Consider the following 25839-nt stretch of genomic DNA (forward strand, 5'->3'; position numbering starts at 1 on the left):
GTGCATTTTTTGCCATTTTACTATTCATAGTTTTGATCTTCTTTTTCTTAAATAAGTCCCTTAATGTTTCATTTAATAATAAGGGCTTGGTAATGATGAACTTCTTTAGCTTTATCTTGTCTGGGAAGCACTTTATCTTCCCTTCCATTCTAAACGATAGCCTTGCTGGATAGAGCAATCTAGGTTGTAGGTCCTTGCTTTTCATCACTCTGAATATTTATTGCCAGCCACTTCTTGACTGCAAAGTTTCTTTTGAGAAATCAGCTTACAGTCTTATGGGAACTCCTTTGTAGGCAACTCTCTGCTTTTCTCTTGCTGCTTTTAAGGTTCTCTCTTTGGCTCTCTCTTTATCTTTAACCTTTGGCATTTTAATTATGATGTGTGTTGGTGTGGTCCTTTTTGGGTCCAACTTGTTTGGGTCTCTCTATGCTTCCCAGACTTTTATGTCTATTTCCTTCACCAAATTAGGGAAGTTTTCTTTCACTCTGTCAAATAAGTTTTCAATTTCTCACTCTTCCTCTTTTCCTGGCACCTGTATGATTCAGATGTTTATATGTATAAAATTGTCCCAGGGGCTCCTAAGCCTATTCTTGTTTATTTGAATTATTTTTTCTTTCTGCTGTTCTGATTGAATACTTTTTCCTTTCTTTTTTTCCAAATTGTTGATTTTATTCTCAGCTTCAGCCTCTCCACTGTTGGTTCCCTGTAGATTTTTCTTTATTTCACTTAGCATAATCTTCATTTCTTTCCTTATGTTATTGCCTTACTCAATGAATTCTTTGAGCCTCCTGATCTCCAGTGTTTTGAACTCTTCATCTGATAGGCTGGTTATCTCCATTTCATTTAATTCTTTTTTTTTTTGACATTTTTTTTATTGTTGTTTAAGTATAGTTGTCTCCATTTCCCCCTCACCATTCTCCCACCCCACCTGCGCCATCCCCACTTCCCACCCTTAATCCTACCCCCCTGTGGTTTTGTCCACGTGTCCTTTATTGATATTCCTTTCTGAGGTTTTGTTCTGTTCTTTCATTTGGGTCATATTTCTTCATCTTCTCAATTTGACAGCCTCCCTGTATTTGTTTCTGTGTATTAGATGGAGCTGCTTTGACTCCCTGTCTTAGAAAAGGCACCTATAAACAAATCGTGTGGGGTGGAGCCTTAGGTAATTGCCAGAGTGGGGTAACCCATTGCACTGTTTTGTGGCTCTATGTAGGGGGAGAGCTTGGAGAGAGGACAGTACCACTGCCTGGCTTCTGGAAGTTTGCCCAGTACTCATCACATTTCCAGGCTCTTCACCCACTTCCTGTATGCGACTGGCACTCTTCCAGCTGTTGCCCTGCTGATGAATCCCAGAGTGGGTGGGTTTGCCTATATTCTAAGTTTGTGAAGGCCCTAGAAATGGACTCTCCTAAAAATCTGGCAGTTTTTTCCACAGCCCAACACCCGCTGGTTTTTACAGTCTGAAGTTACGGGGGTCTGTCTTCCTGGTGCTGGAACCCTGGGCTGTGAGGTCTTGCCTGAGGCTGGGATCACTTGCTCCCAAGATATCTCTCCTGATTTTTATGCAAATGTGGGATGACCGGTTTGCTGCCTTCACCCGTATCTGCAACTCTGCCCCATCTACCTGTCTGGATGAATATGGCTTCTTTAAATCCTTGGTTGTATGGCTTCCATACAGCTTGATTTTCAGACAGTTCTGGTTGTTTGTTTTGAGATATAGTTATAATTCTCTCTGTGGTTGTATGAGGAAGAGAAGTGTGTCTACCTACAATTCCACCTTGACCAGAAATCAAATGATGGATTTCTCATCCTTTGTGTCTGTTTTGTCTTTGCCCAGTTCCAGTAGTGGCCTGTGTGCTGAGAGTAACCCACAGGCAGACCTTCTGGGCTTGCTGTGCTCAGATGAGTGGCTTCAGAGGCCTTTCCATCCGGAGATACAGTCAGTGAGGCCAGGTCATGAGAGGAGCACGTTAAGCAAGGCAAACAGTGATGGGGACTGAAAAAGGGGTATTAAGTTCAATTTTAAAATTCACTAAGGGTCACTGCCACAATAAACATTTGTAACCGAAGGTGTGACTTTCTGCTTTTCTGTGTTGCTATCTTCTGTACCAGTTGTGTTATGAAATATGAGCACATCAACTCTAAAACAGAAGAGCATCCTGTTCAATCAAGCAAAATCAAATGACATGAAAAATTCTCACCTCTGCAGGGTGGACAATTGTCCTCCAACTATCAGGTCCATGTTTCAAGGATCCCTTTGGTTAAGGATTAATTATATCCTCTGAGAAGAAATATCAAAAGCCCAACAGGATTAGCCTGGAATCACAGGCAGAAATGCATGGATTTGAGGATCACAAAAATAGCAGATTGAAAGACCCATTATTTGCTCTCAAGTTACCCTCTTGAAAAGAGCACCCTTGCCATAAAAGTGCATATTAGTGCGCACAAAAGAAATAATAGTGTTTCTTTTGTAAATTCCTGCAGTGTCTTCCAGAAATATGCTGCTAATATGACTTTGAGCATTCAAGGAAATAGGGAATTAGGCTTTGCAACAGGACTGTATTTTGTAAGAGCACATTATACTTATGAACCTAACAAGACCTGTCTCGGTTTCTTCATGAGTCCTTAAAAACTGCCATTTTGAATCCAAACTCTTGCACTCAGTAAATATAATTCACAAAATTATATAAAATGTGATTTTTCATCACTAAAAATTGTTGGGCCATAATAAGAAGGTACTGAGTGAGTCAATGACTAGCTACTTTCCCTCCTGCTTAATACTAAATTAAGTAGCCATGCCCTAGCCAGTGTAGCTCAGTTAGTTGGAATGTTGTCTCATGGCTGAAAGGATACAGGTTCAATTCCTGGTCATGGCACATACCTAGGTTGTGAGTTTGATTCCTGGTCTAGGCACATATGGTATACAACCAATCAGTACTTCTCAATATTTCTTCGTTGTTTCATTATCTTCAATGTTTCTTTCTCTGCCTTCCTCTTTCTTCTTCTCTCTCTAAAAACAATGAAAAAAATGTCCTCAGGTGAGAATTAAAAATGAAATAAAGTAACCAAAAAGAATGAGTTCATCCTCATTATCCATAAGCAGAAAGAAATTAAGAACTCAGCATACCTACATTAAAAGATGTTATGAGGTAGAGATATGAGAGTGTCTTTTTTCTCCTGACATTATTTTGCCAAAGCATTTTTTAAGTATTTTGTAAAAATTAAATTTTGTTTTTTGCATGGCCAGAAATTATACTAAAATAGTTAAAGGTAGATTTTTAAAAGAAAATATCACTTTGAAGAAGAAAATATTCCAGTATGTACTTCTGCATATAAGTATCAGTGAGGAGACTAACATTCTACAGCACTGCTTGCTAATTGAGGCCCTAGGAACATCATATTAGGTTGGTCTAAATGAAAGACTCGATAGCAAAGTTTTAAATGTCACATTAAAACATCACATCTTTTAAAAATTAATGTAGGATGTGCAAAATGAACCCAAAACCAAGAAATAACTGTTTGGCATTCAGTAGTACTTAAAAGGATAACAAAAAGAAAACAGTTTAGGCAATTATTCCAATATTTTATACCCTATATCCACTTATTAAGGGGAAAATTAACAGATATAACTCAATGTATTAAGTGTATAAATCCATACATAACCATATTTTAATCTTCTATATTTCCTTAAAGCTAATTGTAGAGCTCAGCTCTGTGACTATTAGACTTTAGGAGTTGCTAGTGAAAAATGCACTCACAAGTCCTCTTGTCACAAAAAGTCATGCTCTGTAGATACCTATGTAGATTGTAATCTGACAAATTCTATGAGCAAAAAAAAATAGGGCAAGTGTTGGCAATGATGTTATTGATGAACAATATATGTATTGTTCTGTGGTTCTGAAAGATGAGTGTGTGGGGATATGGGGTAATACATTTCTCAAGCAAAGTTCATCTCCAAACCATTTTTGAGAACTGGCTTAGTTTACTGTTTCACAATTTTTCTGCATACAAGAATCATATGGTACTCTTGTTAAAAATACAGAGGAAAGGGAACCCTAGTGCACTGTTGGTGGGAATGCAGACTGGTGCAGCCACTGTGGAAAACAGTATGGGAATTCCTGAAAAAATTAAAAATAGTACTGTTTTTTGACTCAGTGATACCACTTCTGGGGATATATCCTAAGAGTACCAAACAGCTTAAGGGTGCATCAGTAGACAAGTGGATAGAAAAGTTGTGGTATATTTACACAATGGAATACTACACAACAGTAAAAATGAAGAGGCTTACTTTTTGCAACAACATGGATGGGCCTGAAGATTATTATATTAAGTGAAATAAACCAGTCAGTGAAAAAAAAATACCACGATCTCACTTTTATGTGGACTCTAATGGACACAAACTAATGAGCAAAATAGAACCACAGGCATGAAGCAGACTGACAGCTGTAAGACCGGAGGGGAAGGTGGGGTCTGGCTGAAAGAAGGTGAAGGGATTAGCCAAAGAACATATATACATTACCCATGGGCAAGGACAATGGTGTGGAGATTGCCTGAGGGAGAGAGAAGAGGATTGGGGGAGGGGGACAAAAGGAAAAAATTGGGACAACTGTAATAGCATAAACAATAAAATACAATTTAAGTTAAAAAATATAAATTCTTAATGATGTTTCCCTGGCCCAGTTCTGATCCAGTGGGGCTGGAGTGATACCATCATTTGTGTTTTTAATAAAACCTCAGGTAAGCCTCAATAACAGGGCTTAGAATTTAGGAAATCCTGTCTTAATCGTTCTAATTGTTCACCCTTGCACTTGACCAATATGCTCGAAAACTAATCATAAAACTAATCAATACTGCATAAAGCAAACTACCTTCATCCAAGTAAGCAAGATATGAGCAGACCTCACATTCCATCAGTGGGCAGCAGCCAAAAACATAGAATAGTTAATTTGTGTCATTTTACTCTTTCATATGATCATCATTATTACTTTGTTAGTGATCATGCTAGTTAAAAATTGATTACTAAAAGGCACAGCATGATTTCATACTGTTATTATTAGCCATGGCCCTGTTCTCTTTTACCAAAAAGAATTAAAGAAATACATTTGTTGTCATCTCTCCAGTCTTTATCTTATTTACTCAAATATTCTTCAAAACAACATTTTAATAATTTGTAACATGCATCAATGCTACTTATGTTATTAAGATTTGCTGTACAACATGCCTCAATTGTCATATTGGGAGATTTTGATGCTTCTGTATATCTAATTTAATGAAACAGCCTATAAATCAAAAAAATCAGAAAACAATGTTCTATAAATTTAAACCTGTTTTAAATAAAAGTAATGCCCAGTACAAGTAATTTTTCTTTTCTATGATTATTAGAAGTATTTTATATTCAGTTCACTAAAGATTTTGGGTGGCCCCATTACATTATCATAAAGGAGCCAATTTTCCAAATTGTTCCTTTCATCCTCAAATACATGAAGCTACACTTCCTTCAGAGGTTGAACTCAAAAGCTCTGCCCTCATTAGAGGACATTAGAAAACCCTGTCTTAAGATGGCTGCATCTAGCTCTCAAGTTGCTCTAAGTTCTTCCTTGGGTCAATGAGCAAGACCACAAAAAGGCTACATGGTTGAACTGAATGAACTTTGCCCTTCATTTGGTTATCTGTTAATAAGACTTTTGCTTTTCTCAAAGGATCAAACAAAAAAAACAAGACATTACAATTTTTCCTTCGGGATATGTTTTTGAAAACATGACCTGTCCATACCATGAAATGCCCTGTATATAAGTCCTCACATAAGAAATCCCTTTTAAAAATTATTATTGAGGATAGCTGCTTTACCTATATAATTGGTATACTTTTTCCATATAGATACTGAAAAAGTATATAACTGAACATATTCCTATTTTTAATCACCAATCATGAATCTTAAATCCAAATTTGAAGCTCAAATTTGATGTTCAAATGAACTTAACGAGTTAGTCCTAATGGTACACAAAGGCATATCCAATATGTAAACCCACACAGATACACCCACCCACACACATATATTGCCTTTGGATTCCCTTTCTATTTTCTCTTACATACTAAAAAAATATTTATTCTTTTCTTCTATTTATTATTCTTAAGATTTTAAAATAATTCATTTCAACTATTTTGCAGGACAAAGGATTATTTTCTACTTCTATTCTACTTTTATTGGTATTAGTACTAACTAGGAATGATTTATTAAGTGTTTACATTTGTATTCAATCAGCAGGTGAGATACTTGTAATCATTTCTGTATGACAGATGAAGTGATGGAAATTTAGAGGGGTTACATAACTGATCCACAGTGTCACTGCTAGCAAATGTCAGATGAAGATTTTAAAGGTTAGTCCTAGGTCTTATTTTAATCTCATGCACTAACTACTGTGGTATGTTGTAAATTTCAAACATTTGTGATATTTCAAAAAAACAGTAAATCCTATCAATTTTTACTGTGATTATTTGAAATCATAAAAGAGCAATTGTTATACACAGCAGTCTGCATGTTTCATTTTTAATCAGTGATATTTGTCTCTTACAAATACAGCTTAATATTCACTCCACTAGTTAAAGGCCATGCCTTCTTCTACACTTTTATGTTATACCCTAATAGTTCAGAAGCTCAGTTCACTGTTGTGAGAAAGGAAATTGCCAAAAAGTTAACTAAAAAAAACAAAATAAGAAACAACTACCAATTAAACAAACAACAAAAATTATTCTCATGTTACATAACCATTCTAGACTAAAATGCAGTATTCCTGGTCTACTTCACTTTTGGGTTACCTCCTCACTAACCAACTCATACTGTGTTAGACCCAAGATTAGATGGCTGAAAGAGATGTGACAAGGTACCTATCGTTAGTGTGCCTTACCTGATTCCCTTCAGATCTAAACACCTAATTCTAAACTGCATGTTCCAGAAATGTATTCTATTATATCTCCATCAACATAAAGTTAGTTCCTTTGCAATACTCTCATTTAAAAATATTAATCTGAGAACAGCAAGTAGAAGGTGACCATCTATATTTCCTGTGAGTGGCTTTAAGCATAAACTAGACTGTGGATTCTTGGCATGCTTCCATGAAGACAGGTGGTCCTCCACATTTTTATTCAGGGCTCATATTTCTAAGTCCTGAGAAAGCACAGTGATAAATGACATAAAATGCATGGTTAGATATTCAAGGAATTAGTTTAAGTCAAGTATTCATTGATTCTATTTCTGACATTTGGTTTCTGGAGTTAGAAACTGAATTTTCAGATGCCCTAGTCTATCAAGTCATGCCATGTTAGACTGCAAAGATTTGTATGGAATTTTCTCTAGTTTCCATAGGGAAGTGAATGCTGTTCTTATAAATATAAACCATAAAGACTTGCAATTTATACCAGTTTTCTCAAGCTATTTATTAGCAAAAGTGAAAGAACAGAAACCAGTTTTAATGCTTGCATTATAAGTCTGTCCCAGAAAAGTCATTGTTAATGTAACAGGAACAGTCTTTGAACGACGTCGATGTAACCTGGCAGCCAAGGAGAGTGGACTGGAATGCACATGCATGAACAATGACAATTTCAATGACAATTTCACCCCCACTAGTCAGTGGGGGTGGTAGGCACTGTTGTGTGAGCATGTGTACTGTGTGGCTACCACATTCAAAATGACTGAGGGAGTAGAGCAATAAATCTTCATCAAATTTTGCATTAAGCTTGAACATTCCTCCGAGGAAACCATGAGGGTGATTCAGAAGGCTGCAGCTATGGGCAACTGGTGATTGGCAGTTTCATCATGACAACACGCTTGCTCATGCATCATGTCTTGTGCACAGTCTTTTGGTAAAACATCAAATCACTCAGGTGGCTCAGCCCTGCTACAGCTGAGATTTGGTGCCCTGTGACCTTTGGCCTTTCCAAAATCTAAAATTACCTTTGAAAGGGAAGAGATTTCAGATCATCAGTGAGATTCAGGAAAATATGATGGGGCAGCTATGGTGATTGGGAGAACTGTGTGAGGTCCCAAGGTGCTTGCTTTGAAGGGGATAGAGGTGTCATTGTCCTGTGTACAGTATTCCTTGTATCTTATGTCTTCTTCAATAAATGTCTCTATATTTCATATCACATGGCTGGATATCTTCTGAACAGACCTTATATGTAGTACAAAAATGTACTTCATTATCTTACATGTATAATTTGATAACAAAGTTAACCTTCTTTTTAAATAGTTACTTTTAATGTCATAAAAGTAAATTAAGGTTATGCAAGCTCCATATATGCTCAATTTCTACATGCTGAAAATCATAATCATTCCATCAATCACTATCAAGTCATGCTGCTTTCTTAGGTTCCAAATCTAATTAATCAAAAATCCTGCTTGAACTTCCTAACAACTTTTCAAATCAATCCTTTTCTTTTTCTCACAAAGTTACCTTTATTCAATTTATTTTTTAAAGTATATTTTTGATTATGCTATTAGAGTAGTCCCATTTTTTCCTCCCTTTTTCCCCCTCCACCCTGTACCACCCCTCCAACCAGCATTCCTCCCTTTAGTTCATGTCCATGGGTCATACACATAAGTTCTTTGGATTCTCCACTTCCTATACTATCCTTAACCTGCCCCTGTCTATTTTGTACCTACCATTTATGTTTCTTATTCCCTGTACTTTTTCCCCAATTCTCCCCCCTCACCTACCCCACTGATAATCCTCCATTTCTGTGATCCTGTTCTTTTTGTAGTTGTTTTCTTAGTTTTTTTTTTTTAGGTTCAGTTGTTGATAGTTGTGAATTTGTTATCATTTTACTGTTCATAGTTTTGATCTTCTATTTCTCAGATAAGTCCCTTTAACATTTCATACAATAAGGACTTGGTGATGATGAACTCCTTTAACGTGACCTTATATAGGAAGCACTTTATCTGCCCTTCCATTCTAAGTGATAGCTTTGCTGGATAGAGTAATCTTGGATGTAGTTCCTTGCCTTTCATGACTTCAAATACTTCTTTCCAGCCCCTTCTTGCCTGCAAGGATTCTTTTGAGAAATCAGCTGATTGTCTTATGGGAACTCCTTTGCAGGTAACTGTTTCTCTCCTTTACTCTTGCTGCTTTTAAGATTCTCACTTTATCTTTAATCTTAGGCAATGCATTACGATGTGCCTTAGTGTGTGCTTCCTTCAGTCCAACTTCTTTGGGACTCTCTGAGCTTCCTGGACTTCTAGGAGTCTATTTCCTTTCCCAGATTGGAAAAGTTCTCCATTCTTTTTTCAAATAAGTTTTCAATTTATTGCTCTTCCTCTTCTTCTCTGGTACCCCTATATTGTGATGTTGGAACATTTCAAGTTGTCCCAGAGTTTCCTAAGCCTCTCCTCATTTTTTTGAATTCTTGTTTCTTCATTCTGTTCTGGTTGAATGTTTATTTCTTCCTTCTGTTCCAAATCGTTGATTTGAGTCCAGGTTTCCTTCCCTTCACTGTTGGTTCCCCCCGTATATTTTTCTTTACTTCACTGTGCATAGCATTCACTTCTTCCTCTATTTTGCGACCATACTAAACCATTTCTGTGAGTATTCTGATTCCAGTGTTTTGAACTCTGTCTCTGATATGTTGGCTTTCTTTTCATTGCTTAGTTCTTTTTCTGGAGTTTTGATCTGTCCTTTCATTTGGGCCATATTTCTTTGCCTTGGCACACCTGTTACATTGTAAGGGGTAGAGCTTCAGGTATTCGCCAGGGCAGGGCAACTCATTTCACTGAATTGTGGTGCTTTATATGGAGGAGTTGTCAGAGGGGGAAAAATGCAGCTTGCTCTGTCTTGGTGGCTTTCAATCACTTCCTCTACTACCCACAAGCAAAGTTTTTCTTTCTGGTGCTGATTTCCGGGTGGGTGGGCTTGGGCTTGTGTATGCTCTAGTACCCTGTGGGTCTCTCCAGTGAAGTCTTCTATAATGCTAGCAGTTCTCCCACTGCTGAAAGCCCCATAGATTTTTATAGCCAGAGGTTTTGAGGCTTATTTTTCCTGTACTGGAACCGTGGGTTGTGTGGTCTGTCTGGCTCCCCAGTTGTTCCTCCCAGTTTAACTGTATGCAAATATGGGACTCCCAGCCACTGCTTAACCTACTTGGTCCTCCAGCCTCCACCTTGCTGTGTGTCCTCTCCTCCTGGCTGCCTGTCTCCACTTCTCCTACCAGTCTGGGTAAATGTTTCTTCTTTAACTCCTTGGTTGTTGGACTTCCATACAGTTTGATTTTCTGGCAGTTCTGGCTGTTTTCTGTTTTTAAACTTGTTGTTGTCCTTCTTTTGGTTGTGTGAGGAGGCAAAGTATATCTACCTATACATCCATCTTGGCCAGAAGTCTCAGACCCATCCTTTTCTCTCCATTACCACTGACATGGCCATTGTTCAGGCTCTACCATCATCTCTAGTCCAATTAATTACCATTGTCTCCTGAGTCAGGTCTGCCCTCTTTCCATCCATCCTGCATACTACTGTCAGAGTGTTATTTCTAAGAGCCAGGCCTAATCATGCCCCTCCCTGATTAGAGCCCTTTAAATGACACCTAACAGACTAAAAAGAATAAATCCTGTTTTGTATGTCACACAAAAACTTTTAAAATCAGACATCTGCTTATTCTTCCAGCCTTACCTCTCATCACTCACTCCACTCCTCTACCCCAGGGCTTATCAAACACTTTCACTCAGTAGATAATCAGTATTTGTTGGACAAGTAATTGAATTGTTTAAAGACACTAATACAGAAAAAATTTAACTGATTTGTTCACTATTGATACTAGTGGCTATGGCTGCCAAACATTGTTTTACAACTTTCTAAATCCATCAACTAAAGAAAGAGGAATGCAATTGCATTGCTGTTCACACACATCCATTAGCTCACACTTTAAAGAGGCAAATGTTGGTCCTAAGTAAATCCCTTCCTTCCTTCAATAAGACAGATGATAAAAATTGGATAAAAATGCAGTCAGTCTCTGAATCAAGAAGTTGCTCCTGTGTTCACATTCTCTATTAATATCTTCCTCAGCTCGGCACTTCACTGTATAGGCTCATCTACTCAAACATGTACAGTGGGTTGCCTGCCTTGCATATGTTTCCCCTATGGGCTATTTCAGGGAAATTACCAGATTTCAAGTGAGGTGCTAGAGTCATGTGTGGGCTCCAAGCAACTGTGTGCTACTTTACCACGATCCCTTATGTCTTTGACAATTTGCAATTCTATAAATCACAACCTAAACACAATTTTAAAATAATTTTATTCATATGTTTCAACTCTCACAGGAAATTTCACTGTGCTTAATGTATTTAATAAATCATCAAACAAACCAAGTGAAAGCAGAATGTGATATAAATAGACATGAAAGGCTTTCCCTGGATGAAATTTAAGTTTACAAATGAGCCAGGAGACTTGACCAATGTGAAGGCAAGCAGAATGTCTCTGTGGGGAGACAAGGCAATGCACAAACAAATGCATATGGTTCAATGTTAAAATGACTCCTGCCTACTTCCCTTGACATATCCATACAACTATTTAGCCTATTAAGTTTATGTCTCATTTACTCTAAATCTTAGAACTTTTTAATGTTACCTTTTGACAAAAATTATTATAGAGTGATGATATTTTAAGTTCATGTGATTTCAAAATAGTGAATTATGATTTTTTCTGTATGAACACTTTAAAGCTCTTATTGCTCTTTCTCTATTCTTGCCAGCCTCCCCAATATAACAGGTACATACAGTATGTTAAATATAATTCCTGTCCTTGGTATCAATGCCAATGTGTACAAAAAATTAAGACTTGTGCTATTCTCTTGACCTTCTTTTTACCCTTGAAATCTCCATTTCTGGTTTTGTAAAGTCAAAGATATGGCTAATTATGTCAATGGACGTTATGAGTATCCTAAGAATATTACTTTCAATTAATTTTATTAAAAACATAAAATATGCACCACCTTATGATAAAACTGAGTCTCTATGAACAAAAGATAGAATAATTTTGTTAATCACAGGGAAGATTCAACCAATTTTTCTCTCTTACATCATTAAATTGTGTGACCATACTGATGAATTACTTGGTGGACAATAATGCTTAATGGAGAAAAAGAAAATAGAAAAATTTTTCATTTCTCTGATATACTTTTTAAGTCAAGATTTTGCTACTTTGGTTATTTGGGATTACAAGGTCCAGCGACGGTTTAAATACAAACATCCTGAGAAAGTTACCTGATTTCTATTGAACTTCAATTCCCTAATCTGGAAAATAAAAGGATTGGACCATTTAACCCCTAAATGTTTCCTAGAGTCCCTTGTGCTTGCAGCATTCTGAAATTTCATTCTCATGCATTATAATCTCTAAATTCCACTGTGCTAATTTATCATGTGTGTCAGAAGTGTCTTTTTATTTTATTTATAGTTCAATATTAAAAGAAATATTTTATTTGCATGAACACATGAATACAGCATAACATTTTCCTGTTATTCAAAATGAAGAAGCAAAACCTCAGGGAGGTGAAATATATCATAAAAACTCTTCCAATTGTTTTCACTCATTCATCATAACCATATTGTGAGAATCTTTTATGTCTGATTGGTCCAACAGATATCTAAAGATTTTTTTCAAATTGGCCTTTAAAGACAATAAAAAATATTAAAAGACTTATAATGACTATATCTTCATGTAGTATTTATTACCAAAAGACTTAGTGTAATCTTCATGTTGAAATAGAAATAGGTGTTTTATATGTATAATATGACAGAGCCAAGGCATCAAGAAAGCTACTTGATTTTCTGCTTAATAACAGTAATTGAGTCTAACTGCTTTCTACTGGGTAAAAAGGAAAATATTGTGTAGTTAGAACTGTCTCAGGATATCTGCCCAGCCCATATCATTTTCTTTGAGAAGGTCCTCTCAATGTCTCTTAGCAGCCATTTTTCTACTTTGCACCTGCCCTCAGTTGACGGAACCAAGAATGGAAGTCCTCCCCTAGCATAGTCAATCTAGTGGCTGAGCTTTATCATCGACACTCCTGATAACTAGGTCAAGAGACACCAGCCACTTGGTCAGTGGCACTCATACTGGAAGGTCATGTAACCAAGGAATGGGTGTCATATGCATCTCAAAGTATCAAGAGATGAAGTAGAGAGGAATAGAGACAGGAAGGGAGAGACAGAAAGAGCAGTATTTCTATCCGTAGGTTATGATAAAAAAATCTACATCTCCAATAAATTCTCCTAAACTCAATCTAATTTGAGTTGATTTTTATTCCTTGTAACAAATGCTTCCCTATGATCCATTGACTTTAATTCATTCCATACTTCACTTCCTAAACACTCTTTTACTGAACTAGTGTGGTATCTAGTAACTCCTACAACATTTGCAAAAGCAAATAGGGGGACCAATAGGTATTAAACAGTCATCTAGTTACATAAATGTTAGCTCTGACCAATTACACTTAATAGAATGTAACTTTTTTTTCTAAAAAAAAGGTCAACTTTAAGAAATAAAAATAGTCTGCCCTGGTTGATGTGCCTCAATGTATTGAGCATCAGCCTGCAAACCAAAGGGTCACCAGTCTGATTTCAAGTCAGAGCACATGCCTGGGTTGTAGGCCAGGTCCCCAGTAGAGGGCCTACAAAAAGCAACCACACATTGATGCCTCTCTCCCACTCTTTCTCCCTCCCTTTCCCTCTGCCTAAAAATAAATACATAAAATCTTTTTAAAAAGAAAGAAAAAGAATCTAAAGAATGACTCCATACAGATCCTAGATTTTCTCTTTCTCTATCTCTATATAAAGTAAGCTCCAGTTCTACTAGTTGGTATTGAAAGTAATTATTATGAAAAAGTGATGAAAACTAAAACTGATTCATATGAATTTTTGTTATTTCTAAATATTTCCTAAGCCCAGGAAAGCACAAAACTACTTTAAAATGCTCTTTGCTTTATAAATTTTAAAAATTTAGTATGGGAAATGGTTTAGCATGTATCAATTTTGAAAAAATACAGAAATATTACTTCTGACTTCAACAATGGATCCCCTATTCTAAATTATTTTTCTGTGCATATCTTTCTGGTTACATGGGTATATGACATCATCTAGAAAAGCAGAACCATTATGAATGACACAAAAGATTTATAATGGGGGTTTGACCTCAACTGTGGGAGCTGATTAAATAAGCTTTGTAAGACCATTGCTTCAGTATCTGGTGCTGGGCTCAAAGTCAGCAGGGTAGGCAGTACAGAAGGAAAGATGAACCTGAATTGGGAAGTGCAAGGATGAACTGGAACCAAAGTCAGTCTCTCATGGCCTTCAGCTTCCATAACCTCGTGGGTGTCCTGATGGAGAACCTGGCTCAGGAGCTGGAGCAGCTGAAGGTCTCCAGGAGCTGCAGGCCTCCACGGCCCCACACCAACAAGGTGAGCCAGGAAATGGACAGCAACAGCTGCCAGCAGAGCACAGAGCCCTGAACTAAACTTCCAAGCATAAAATAATATGCCTTTTCTTCACTTCCACCTACCAAACCTCACAAATAATGTCTCTTGCCCCTCACATTAACCTGAAAGTAGGCAGGCAAGGATGTCTGGGAACTTTATTTCCAACTTAGCTAAGTTGACATAATGAATATCCACCACACCGTGATTGTTGCTTGCTAAAATCCTCTTGTCAGTGAGGTAAAAATCCCAAATATTAACTTATTTTTCAAGTTATTTTTGTGTTGAAACAAGAAAAAATATATATAGCCATGTTTTAAGTTTTCATTTTTTTCTCACCAGAAACCTCTGTTAGTAGGTAAATGACTAATAGATCATGTTAATTATATCTGAATTGAATTACATTTAATTTAGTTAGGTACTTTGTAACCCACAACCTGGTCCTTGATCTCATTCCTTCTTTTTATTCGTGTCAATGTCCTTTGATCATCAGGTTGAGCCCGTATTTATTTCTCATTTGCTTTCTCTTCCCAGCTCGCTCTTGAGTAATTGCCAATAAGGCACAACACAGTGCAACCTATGGTTAGTTCCCATGACTTTAAATTTTTCAAATTGTAAAGAGACGGTGTTTAATGACAAATGGCTTGAACTTCCAACATGTCCATCCAAATGAAAACTGTGTTTCTAGAGTTGTTGTACTGACTTGTTTGAAGACATAAACACAGCAGTTACTTTGTTTTATACTTTGGCTATTTGCAAAGCTTTTATGAGTTGTACAGTTCATTTTTAGTTAAGATGAATTAGCTTGTCTCTTATTGTTGGAGTTCTGTTTTCTCCAACACAGTCTTAATGTTTAAAAAGTCATCACCCATATGAGAATGCATGAGAATGCATGAAACACATGCACTATTTTTCTAAAAAATTATAAATAAATATGCATAGAATGCAATTTTAGAGGAGTCAGGGACCTTCACAGCCCATCTTTAAGTCCTCAGAAATACTCTTAGACCCCAGATTGAGATCCTATTCTTGTTCAATGATGATGGTTATGAATACTTGAAATCTACAGGATATTAATTTAAATGTGTATTCCCTTGGGATGGAGACACTTATATTACATTTTAAAAAGACCTATGAATCTCTACATTAGGTGATGACTACTATTTGGAAACTGTTTTGGAGTTTAAAAGCTGCCTCTCTCAATCTAAACTGTTTCTTTTATATTTTTATTACTGTCCGACCACCCATTACTATAAGAATAATTGGTTAGAACTGTCTAACCAAAATAGTTTTTAACATTTCTAACAAAGTGCTTTAAACTTAATCATTTCCCAACTCATATATTTTAATACATTTTAAACCACCAAATACTAAATGAATATAGGGGTGGGCGAAAGTAGGGTTACAGTTGTGAGTACACAAAATATAGAGTCTATTCTTACATTATTCTTTGTTAGTTATTGTATTATTTATTTGTATTATATAAAAATACATTTGCCCACCTCTGTATTTCATCCTTATTTTTTAAAATGTTTTCAAATTTTCTATTCATATTTTTCTATTTTGTGGACCTCAAGGTTATTTTCAGTCTCACGTGCTACTGACTAGTATTAAGGTTTGTCCATTGTAGATAATCTCCAAAAAAGGAAGAGATTTCTGTTCAAATAATTAAGCCCAGTTCCTTTTAGACAGTAGGTTTCTACAATCTTAAAAATGCCCAGTATCACATGGAGATTTTTTTCAGCTTACATATATCTGTATAGATTGTCCATCATCTAAATAACAAAATGAGATTCTGATTTATAATTTGTTCTGGTATGAAATTGAGTGTAACATCTGTTTTGCAGATGTTTCACCTTTTTACCTTCTTTTGCTCATTACTACAGTTTTCTATCCAAAGGTTTCCAACTGCAAATATTTTGAAATTTTGATCCTATTCTTAAAGATAAGGAATATTTTAAAATCAGTTTACTGTGCATAAAACTCAGTAAGAAATGTTCAAGTATGAAGGTGAGGAAATCCATGGATTAGATAAAAGGAAGGATTGATGTAGTTCTTAATCTAAAACTGGCTTCCCTTTGCTGAGGTGATGAGGGACAGTATAAAGCATTACTACTGTATTAATGCTTAGTAAAGCATTACTAAGCCTCGCCGATACCTGCGGTCTTGCCGCAGACATGGCATTTGTGCACACCAAGTGATGTGAGCACCAGGCCCTTCTGTGTGCCTAAGGCTTTGGGGAACAGCCAGATCTATCTGCCTCCTTCAGCTCCACTCAGATGACTCCCAGAAAAGTAAGGAAGAGGGGAAATGGGTTGAGGGACTGGTATGGATTTGCTGCATTTAAAAGGTAAACATCTCACCATAAAATACCATGGGTGAAGACAAAAGACAGCAGTATGTACTAAATAACTGACTACATTTTTTCCCACATAATTTCCCTTTTCAGATCTCTAGCTAGTAAACAGGTTTTCAAGTTTCTAGTCTCAGAGAATTTTGAAATCACTTCGTTCACCCCCTGAGGAGATTCTGCGGGGTGGCTGGGAGTAGAGAAAAGAAAAGGGTAGTTCTGAGAAGACCAAAGTAGGGAAGATTCCCCAGAGTTGGACACTGGATAAAAGACCCATGTGGATCCCGCATATGCAGGGTGAGTATGTACGGGTTCATTACAGAATCAGAAGCCACATATATCTGATACCACTTTTCTGAAAACAACAACATAACTCACCAGAGTCCCAAAACAAATAAATATGTCACAATTTAAAGGGTTTTAGGATGAAATGGCTGCACTACTGCTACCAGTTTGCATTACTGAGATTGCTGGAAGTGTTACTTTCTTCTTAAATTAAAAAACATATTCACAAAACAAAGATAATAACCTGTTTTAGCTGTTTTTCATAATGAGGGTGATCAGAAGAAGGCCAGTCAGAGCCACGTATTGTTGGTGCCTCCAGCCTTCTTTCTCCTAGTTGCCCTATGAATTCGGCTCACCACCGTTACAGGTGACTTCCAGCACACGCACATGCGCTGAAGCATTCCTTGAAGTGCAATGCTCGGTGGAAAATAATGCTAGATTCCACAGTAAAAGAAACCAAACATGTTTTAAAATACAAGGTGAAAATGAATAAGAAAGAATTCTCAGAGTAACTTTTTAACATATTCAAAATTGTGCATTTGTGCAAATTTATCAAATTTGTAATTCCTCTCTACATAAATAATTGGAAAGTTCTAATTTGGGGGATGTGAATTTGTAATTGCTCAATTTTTTTAGAAATTCCAGCAACTGAAAATGTTAATTGTATAATGGTAGATGAGGAAGTCACTCATATAAAACAACTGAAATCCATTCTAAAGCAATGCTACAATTAGCTTAAACTATAGCCCTTGCTAAGACACATTCAAAATTAACATTTAAGAGGGATAAACTGTTTTGATACTGTTTTCTTTCTTCCTTTCTTTCTTTCTTTCTTTCCTTCAAAACAATAACTACAGAAAATACAAAGTTTCTTAAATCTGCCTAATTATATCTTCACATATAGGTATTTTTAATGAAGAACTCACAATAATTGTTACTCTGGAGTAGTGAAGTATACAAACGTACTTATTTTTGCTTAAAAAACACACAGCTGTCCTTTTGAAAGCCTTCAGGAAGTGAAGATATATGAATTACCAGTGCAGGAAATTCCCAGCATTTATACGTTACACACAAATTTTTTTTCACTATGTTTTTTTACATTTAATAGTGAGTGGCTAAATTTGAACATGCTGTCTTGTTACTGAAAAATAACAGTATATTCTGTCATCCAAAGACTTTATATTCAGCAAATTTCTGAAACCCAGAGTGTAAGCATGGGTGTAAAAACATTCCATTAGCCAAGTATCTTTTAAGTAACTTAATAAAATAAACCTTCAGAGACATTGAAAATGTACTTGTTTTCCAGCTGATGCCTACTGACTCTTCATCAGTACCAGGAAGGTTAATTTTGAATTAATGCAGAATTACATCCTGGACACTTAACAAGATACATGAGAGTAGAACTATAAATAATGAGACAGATTTTTCCTACCACAAATGGAAATTGGGCATTCTATCCATTATCTTGCATGGCATGTAATAATATTTTCACTCTATAATTTGGGATGGTGGGCAAGGACATGAAGCAAAGGACAGATAGCATCTGTTCCTGAAGTTCATTTACTCGCTCTGAGTCTCAGTCTTCTCCCCCATAGCCTGGAGAGTATACTGATTACCTTACACTTGACGTGAAGACTGAATACTATTGTGTCTGGAAAGCACATATTCCAGTATCTTGGATATGAGTCCTTGACGACATTGAGCTTTTGAGATCATTGTTAAAGATTCTGATCACAATCATGGCACATGTCTGAGCAACTCCCCCAAATCCCATTAGATTTTCCTGGATATGGTGCTTTCACTCCCAAGAGTCACCCCTGGGACACCTCACCATCAGAGGGCTGCCAAAGCCTTTTCTTCCTGCCTGGACAGAGAATGAATGGTACCTGGAGATTTGTTTCCTCCAGGTACAGCTGTTGGCCACTTATGTGAATATAAATACCCTGATTTCCAAGACGCAGGTAATCTGAGACATGACCTACATGCCTCCAGAGCTTCATAGGATTGAGAGAAAGTCAACCTTTCTAGAACTTCACTTACTCTTACATCCTCATTCAGACTCCTCACCTTCCCAGTCCCACTGTCTGCTTCCCTTCTGTTTTTCCTTGAGGGCATTTCTTAGTTAACCACTTTTCTACAAATCTTCATCTGAAGTTCTGCTTCTAGATAGGAAATACCAATCTAAGTCAGTGATAAAGAAGAGGGTAGAGGAGCAGAGAAGGAATGTGGATGTGATGGTTTATTTCATGCATCAACTTGACTGGGCCACATTGTACCCAGATATTTGGTTAAACATTATTTCTGCTTGTGTCTGTAAAGTGTGTTTCTGGATGAGATTAACATTTGAATCAGCAGATTGAGTAAAGTAAATTGCCCTTCCCAGTGTGGGTGGGCCTCATCCAATTTGTTGCAGACATGAATAGAACAAAAGGCTGAGTAAGGAATTCACTCTGAAGTCTTCAAGTTGGGACATCAGTCTTCTCCAGCCTTTGGACTTCAGTTAGAATTTCTACCACTAGCTCTTCTGGTTCTCATGTCTTTGGACTGTGGAGCATGGGACTTCTCAGCCTCCATAACTGCATGAGCTAATTCTTTATTTTTTATGCACACACTCATGCACACATATCTCCCCTATTGGTTCTGTTTACCTGGAGAACCCTAACTGATACAGAGGGGAGTTCAGAAGTAAAAGGTTCCTAATATTCTTCACTCCCCTTAAAATAAAGTAAGAATGGGAAGAAGGGGGCAATAAGCTTGCCCATAGAGTATTTTTCTGGTAGCTGATGGAGCTCTCCTCTCTCCTTCCCCAAAGAATATGTGGGCAGGAGGAAGGGTGGACAAAAATAAAGGGATCAGAAGATAGATTCATTTCCTGTTGGATTTCCACATGCACAATACTGTTCATTTTGCAACATTTCTCTGTATTATTCTAGAATCTTGCTCCTATGAGCTTGCTTAAGATCAGAAGCTTAAGGTCACCTACCAATCTCTAGTGCTCACTGGATTTTTGATACATAAATGAGTGGCTGAGTAAATTGACAGAATAAACCTCACAGAATCATCTCATTAGTGCCACATTTGAAGCACAATATTTTATACCCTGTTTCTTTAAGAGAGACTGCAAAGCACGATGAGAACAGGGTACAGGATCAGAAGCCCTAAGTTCTCCACATTGTGTTGTCGCTACAGATTATCTGGGTTGGGACAAGGTGCCATCTTTTTGAGCTTCAATTTCCACACTAACATATTAAAATGTTTGAAATCTGAATTCTCTATTAGCTTTAACATTGTAGCTTGCTACTAGGAAAAAATCAGGTTGAGAATGATAGAAAACACAATTTTTCTGCTTGAACATTGTATAGAACCTAGAGTGATGACTAGTGACCAGTCCTAGGACCTGAGGCATACAGACTGTTGCCGTCCTCTTTAAGACGACAAAATTATAAACTCAAAGCTGGATGAAAAGGCATATATTATTTTAAATAATAAAAACATCACAACATATGACACAATTCAAATTTAAATAGCACAAATATCAAAAATATAAGCCAATAATACATTTTATTAACTATTTGACACATATCTATTTTTGTAAAATTTGTCTATATATTCTTTGCTTGCTTCTCTGTATGATAATAATTTCGTACTGTCATAGAGAAAATAAAAAGATAATTCATTCTTCTTCTGTCATGATTAAAAAGTTATTTTTATGGATAACATAGAAATAATTTAAATGATTTTGACATCACAGCTTTCAAACTTCATTATAATACGCTCTGGAAGTTTCTGACATTGTGAACCTTCTGCTAGTCTCCTATTCTTTCCCTTTTTGTTTGGCTTCTGCAAACATACTTCATTTCAATTATGTCTCAATACTGATGTGATTAAAATATATGAAAAACATACAAAATTAAACTAAAATAAGTAAAAAATGTTCTTTTAAATTGCTCTATACTATTGAGCAATTGTGTAATTAAATTCTTCTTCTATCATATACATCAACTCACTAAAATAAGTGTGTCAATGTCTTCTTATGTAAACTAAGAAGATTTATAGGCTGGTTTTTTCTTTTCACTATGAATACTTCCAAATATAGAACACTAGCACAATAATCATGCATGTACCCACTACCCGGTTCAATGACTGTTAACATTTAACCATATTTACTTCATCTGTACTTTATGTTTGCCTTTTCACAGTACCAGTGACGATTTTGCATGCTTCATCTGAACCCACCAGAATTCCTTAGGTAATGATAAACAAGATTATCCAAGACATAATCTATGTTTAAAAGCACACATTTTGCAACTTTTCACCCAGAGGTATTCACAGGGCACTACAACAACAAGTTTTCTGTTAAATTCTATTTTGTGCACTCCCCCTCCATAATGCATATATTGCATATTTAACTGTCTATGCTACATTAGCCAGCATATTCCTAAGAGGAGGGAACCTGCTTTTTGATTAGGCATGTGTGAAAATCAAATCCTCAGCTCCCCAATTTAGACATGTTCTGATTGGATGGTTTTTCCCAGATTAACTGAAGTTTCACATTTCAACTCACCTGTTTCCTCCACGCTTCCTGCACCCAGCACCACAGTTTACATTGTTTTAAGACTTCTAGCCATGGATAGTGAGGGTATTCCTAGAAGTCATCAGTACCACTGGAGAGCTAGCAATTATTTCAGTTGGCACAGCAGTTTTTAGAAGGAAAATTAATTATCCAACAATTTTTAAATGGAATCCTCAAAATGTTTACAACCATTCCAATCCCACCTGATCTAAGAAACAGGAGGAGAGTAATGTGTGTGTGTGTGTGTGTGTGTGTGTGTGTGTGTGTGTGTGTGTGTGGAAGTAGGGGTAAAGGAGAAGAAGCCAGACTGAAAAGAAATAATGGTTTTCAACCATTATGGCTCACAAAGTTCTCCTTTAATACAAATGGCTTTCAGAAGAGCCTGTATAAGTGTCAGGGCCTGAGGCTGTAGTTGCCAGAGCTTCACGGTATGTGTGTGCCTGGTGTGCCTGCTCCTGTCTGTCCTCTCTTAAATCTCTGGTGAAAACCAAGACAAAGACTCCCAAACTAGGATTCTAGAACCATCCAGTAAATGGGCTTATCGTCACAGGGGAAAACATTCTTCATTTCTGAATATACGAGCTGAAGTATTTAAGGATGAAATGTCCTGACATCTATAATTCACTTAAAAATAACTTGGCAGAATTAAGGGGTGTATGCCTTGATGAAGCAATATGACAAAGTGTTAGGAATTATTAAACCCAGATGATACATATGGATGTCCACTGCACTATTTTTTCTCCTTTTCTGTGTGTTTGAAAATTTTAATGAAAGCATAAAAATAAGGGGCTACATGAAACCCACTCATCCAACAGAAGAGAAAACTGAGGCCCAGGGGAGCCAGAGGGTTTCCCAAGCTCACAGCACATGCAGCTCCTCATCCCTGTGGCTGCTTCTCCTGACGAAAGGAGCCAGGATTCTCACTTAGATTTTTCCTGAGATCAAGTCAGGTCTGCCTTTGGCTCTGCATTCTGCAATCTCCCCTTGGAGCACAAGAGAAATTCTCAGGGATTGTGATAAAAAGCTACTGCTCTCCTTTTCCATTCGTAAGTATGGTCTGGGCAGCAGAGGTAGCCAGGTTATATCCCTCCTGCCCACTAACAAGTCTGGGAGTGGACACAGGGCACTTTACTGGATCTGCTTAGCTGATCTCCAAGACCAAATTTCTTGGTTACGTGCTAAATCTGGTGCTTGCTTTGTAAGTATTTAGAAGTTTTCTTTAATGGGTGCATAGGGTATTATTTGAAGAATGCAGATTGCTTGAGGGAAATCAGACGATGCTTCCTCCAATATGAGGAATTTTTGCAACCATATGAAAATGGACTAAGGAAAAAGAAAGAAGAGTTTACCCAAGCTCAGCCACAATGTCCACAGTATTCTGATTTTGTTTTAAAGGAAACTTCTTGGCAGTTGTCAGTCCACAAATACATATTGAGTTTGTTTTCTCTGTCCACTTCTATCCTACTGTCACAGGGCAAATAATGACAGAAAGGAAGATGCCAAGAGCAAAAAAGGCACAGGCAGAGAACACAAGAATTCACCTGTGAACAAACAGCTCCCCAGAGCTGGGGACACAGTGAGGGGCTCCCAGTGGAGCGACAGGCTTCAGAGCCCCACAGGATGCACAAATACCACCGGGGAGAGGAGCCTGTGGATCCTTAGAAATGCTCACTTTTGTTATTCTCAGCTTTTCATATAAACTGCCTTTCTCAGGACTGCTCAAGAGAGGCTGGCTGTATGTCTGCTTGCTTACCAGGTCAGATAACCAGTACCAAACCCTCCCACAAATTCCTAAGCATTTACAGTGAGACTCACTGAATGAAAGTCCCAGTCATTTCAGCTCTCTAGGGGAGTCTTCAGCCTGCCAGAGAACTCCCCCTGTGGCAGCTTCTGGTAAGGCGTTGAGCAAGAGACAGCCAGGGCCCTCATGGAGCTTCGACTTCAGTGGTCACAGAGGCATTAAACACATTAGAAGTAAATTTTAAACAGTGCAAATTCACAGAGGTTTGTAAAAGAGAAAAGGGGGCCTTAGTCATGTAAACAGGGAGATCTACCTGTCTATTCATCTAGCTGATCCCTAACAGATATATGCACATGCATGCTATTTACTACAAATACCACGAGAACTTTGCTATCTGCCATAACTTCTTTGGTTACGAAAAACGGCTCTCTTAATGAATAGTGTTTTAGAGTAAGACTAGATGTTAAGATAAGGAACTCAGACAAGAATCTCAGACAACCTTATGGGAGCCCAGGGGTCACAGAAGCTGGGCCTACAAGTTTCCTAAAAACTATGGGAACCAGAAGAACTTCAGCTGTTCAGGGTGTCTCGCTCTACTCAGTTAACTCTTTCACCCCAGTAAAAGGGCTGCACTGATGTCAATAATAATCTCAAACATGTTTAGACATTGTTATAAATACTTCACATGCATTTGTACATAAGAGGAAGACTTAAGCAGGGAAAACTTAAGTGACTAAAGCATGGAAAATTCAAGTTCACACACAGAGCCAAGATTGGAACATGGAATCTCACTTTAGAACCCTAGCTTTTAGCCATTAACTTTTCTTATTATATTAGGTTTGCCAAAAGGTTTGTTTTTTTCCATAAGATGGCTCTAGTAGTGCTTAGTTATCTTCATTTAAAAAGTGCTTTGACTTCATTCAAAACAATTTTGTTAGATTGTATTGTGACAGCTGTCATATCAGTGTGCATTAAAAAAAGACAACAAAATTGATGAATATTTTATGTACTCATTTTAATATTAAAGATGGAAGAAAATATGCAACATTTTAGGCAGATTGTGTTTTATTATTTCAAGAAAAATAAAAAACACTACTGAAATGCAAAATGATTTGTGCAATGTATAGAGAAGACACCATAACTGATTGAACATGACAAGAGTGGTTTGCGAAGTTTCATGCTGGAGGTTTCTTGCTGGATGATGCTCCACGGTTAGGTAGACTGGTTGAAGTTGATAGCGATCAAATCAAGACATTAATTGAGAACAGTTAATGTTCTGCCACATGGGAGATAGCTGACATACTCAAAATACACAAATCAATAAAGTTATTGGTGAAAATGAAAGGTGTGTCTTCTATTTTATGGAAAAACCATGGACATTTTGGCCAACCCAATAGTTATTTCATTTTTCTTGGCCTCTTGTCACTACCAGTGAAGGACCTCATCCTCTGCTCTGCATGCTATGCACACTCCTGCTTGTGAGCAGGTTCTGCTTCACAATTCTGCCATGGACTTTTCTCTGTGTCTTTATGCTCCTGTTCTAATGAATGGCTTACTTTAAATCTTTGTATCTCAGGTTAAAATTTCAAAAACAGAAAATCTAAATGTCTTTATCAAACAGTTCTTACAGTAAATCACTTCCTCTTTCTATAATTTGGCCACCTGTAGGTCAGATGCCTATCTCAGTTACCTATTGCTGTGTAACAAGTTACATAAAAATGTAGTGACATAAAATAACCATTCCCTATGTTTTTGGATTTTGTGGATTAAGAATTAGAACAAGGCAGAGTGAGGACAACTTCCCTCTGCTTCACTCTTTTGGGGCCTCGTTAGACTACAGTCTGGAGGTTATAACATCCGAAGGCTCATTCTCTCACACACATGGGTTGATATTGGAAGGACTCAAACAGCAGGCGACAGGAACACTGGGTTGCCTCGGGAATCTCTATGTCTATGTATAATCTCCCCAAAAGATCTGTCCAGGATGGTGGCTTCAGGGTAGCAAGATTCCATGTAATCTCAGAGCTCCTAAAGTTTGTATCCCAAAAGCAAGAGCCAGGGGGAAACTGTATTGATTTTTTATGACCAAGCCTTAGAATTCATGGGTCACCTTTCTTTTAGTCTCAGGCTCACCCAGACTCAGGGGAAAGAACTCTAGGCCAAAAATAGGAGGGAGATCGGAAGCGGCTCATGGAAATACTCATCTATTTGACAGTTTCTTCTGTGGGTTTCCCTGTCCTCATAGTGATAATCTGCATCTCATTTAGAAACTATGCCATAATCTGCTGGCCCAAATGCTAGAACTATGATTATATGACTAGAAAACTAAATTGTCTGCTCCAGCAACTGTATCACTGTCTGAACTTAGCTTGCAGCCCTCCTCCTGTATGGAGCCTTAGGACTATGAAGCAAAGGGCCTAGTTATTTTCAGTGTGAGATG

At 37.2% G+C, this 25839-nt stretch overlaps 1 long non-coding RNA gene across 8 annotated transcripts in view; it reads right to left on the bottom strand.

Moving 5' to 3' along the window:
* Window positions 1-25839, bottom strand: part of LOC123807250 — a 269462-nt gene that overhangs the window by 119311 nt on the left and 124312 nt on the right. For 7 of the 8 annotated variants that reach the window (XR_006783650.1, XR_006783620.1, XR_006783626.1 and 4 more), the window contains exons 3-4: window positions 2882-3010; window positions 2202-2316 (exon numbers count right to left, since the gene is read on the bottom strand). This is a non-coding gene — a long non-coding RNA (uncharacterized LOC123807250). The remainder of the gene's footprint in view (window positions 1-2201; window positions 2317-2881; window positions 3011-25839) is intronic. The other variant, XR_006783630.1, reaches the window with a different exon arrangement.

This window comes from Phyllostomus hastatus, unplaced genomic scaffold, assembly GCF_019186645.2.
Source record: "Phyllostomus hastatus isolate PE091 unplaced genomic scaffold, TTU_PhHast_1.1 phas_contig_1, whole genome shotgun sequence".
NCBI classification, from domain to species: domain Eukaryota; kingdom Metazoa; phylum Chordata; class Mammalia; order Chiroptera; family Phyllostomidae; genus Phyllostomus; species Phyllostomus hastatus.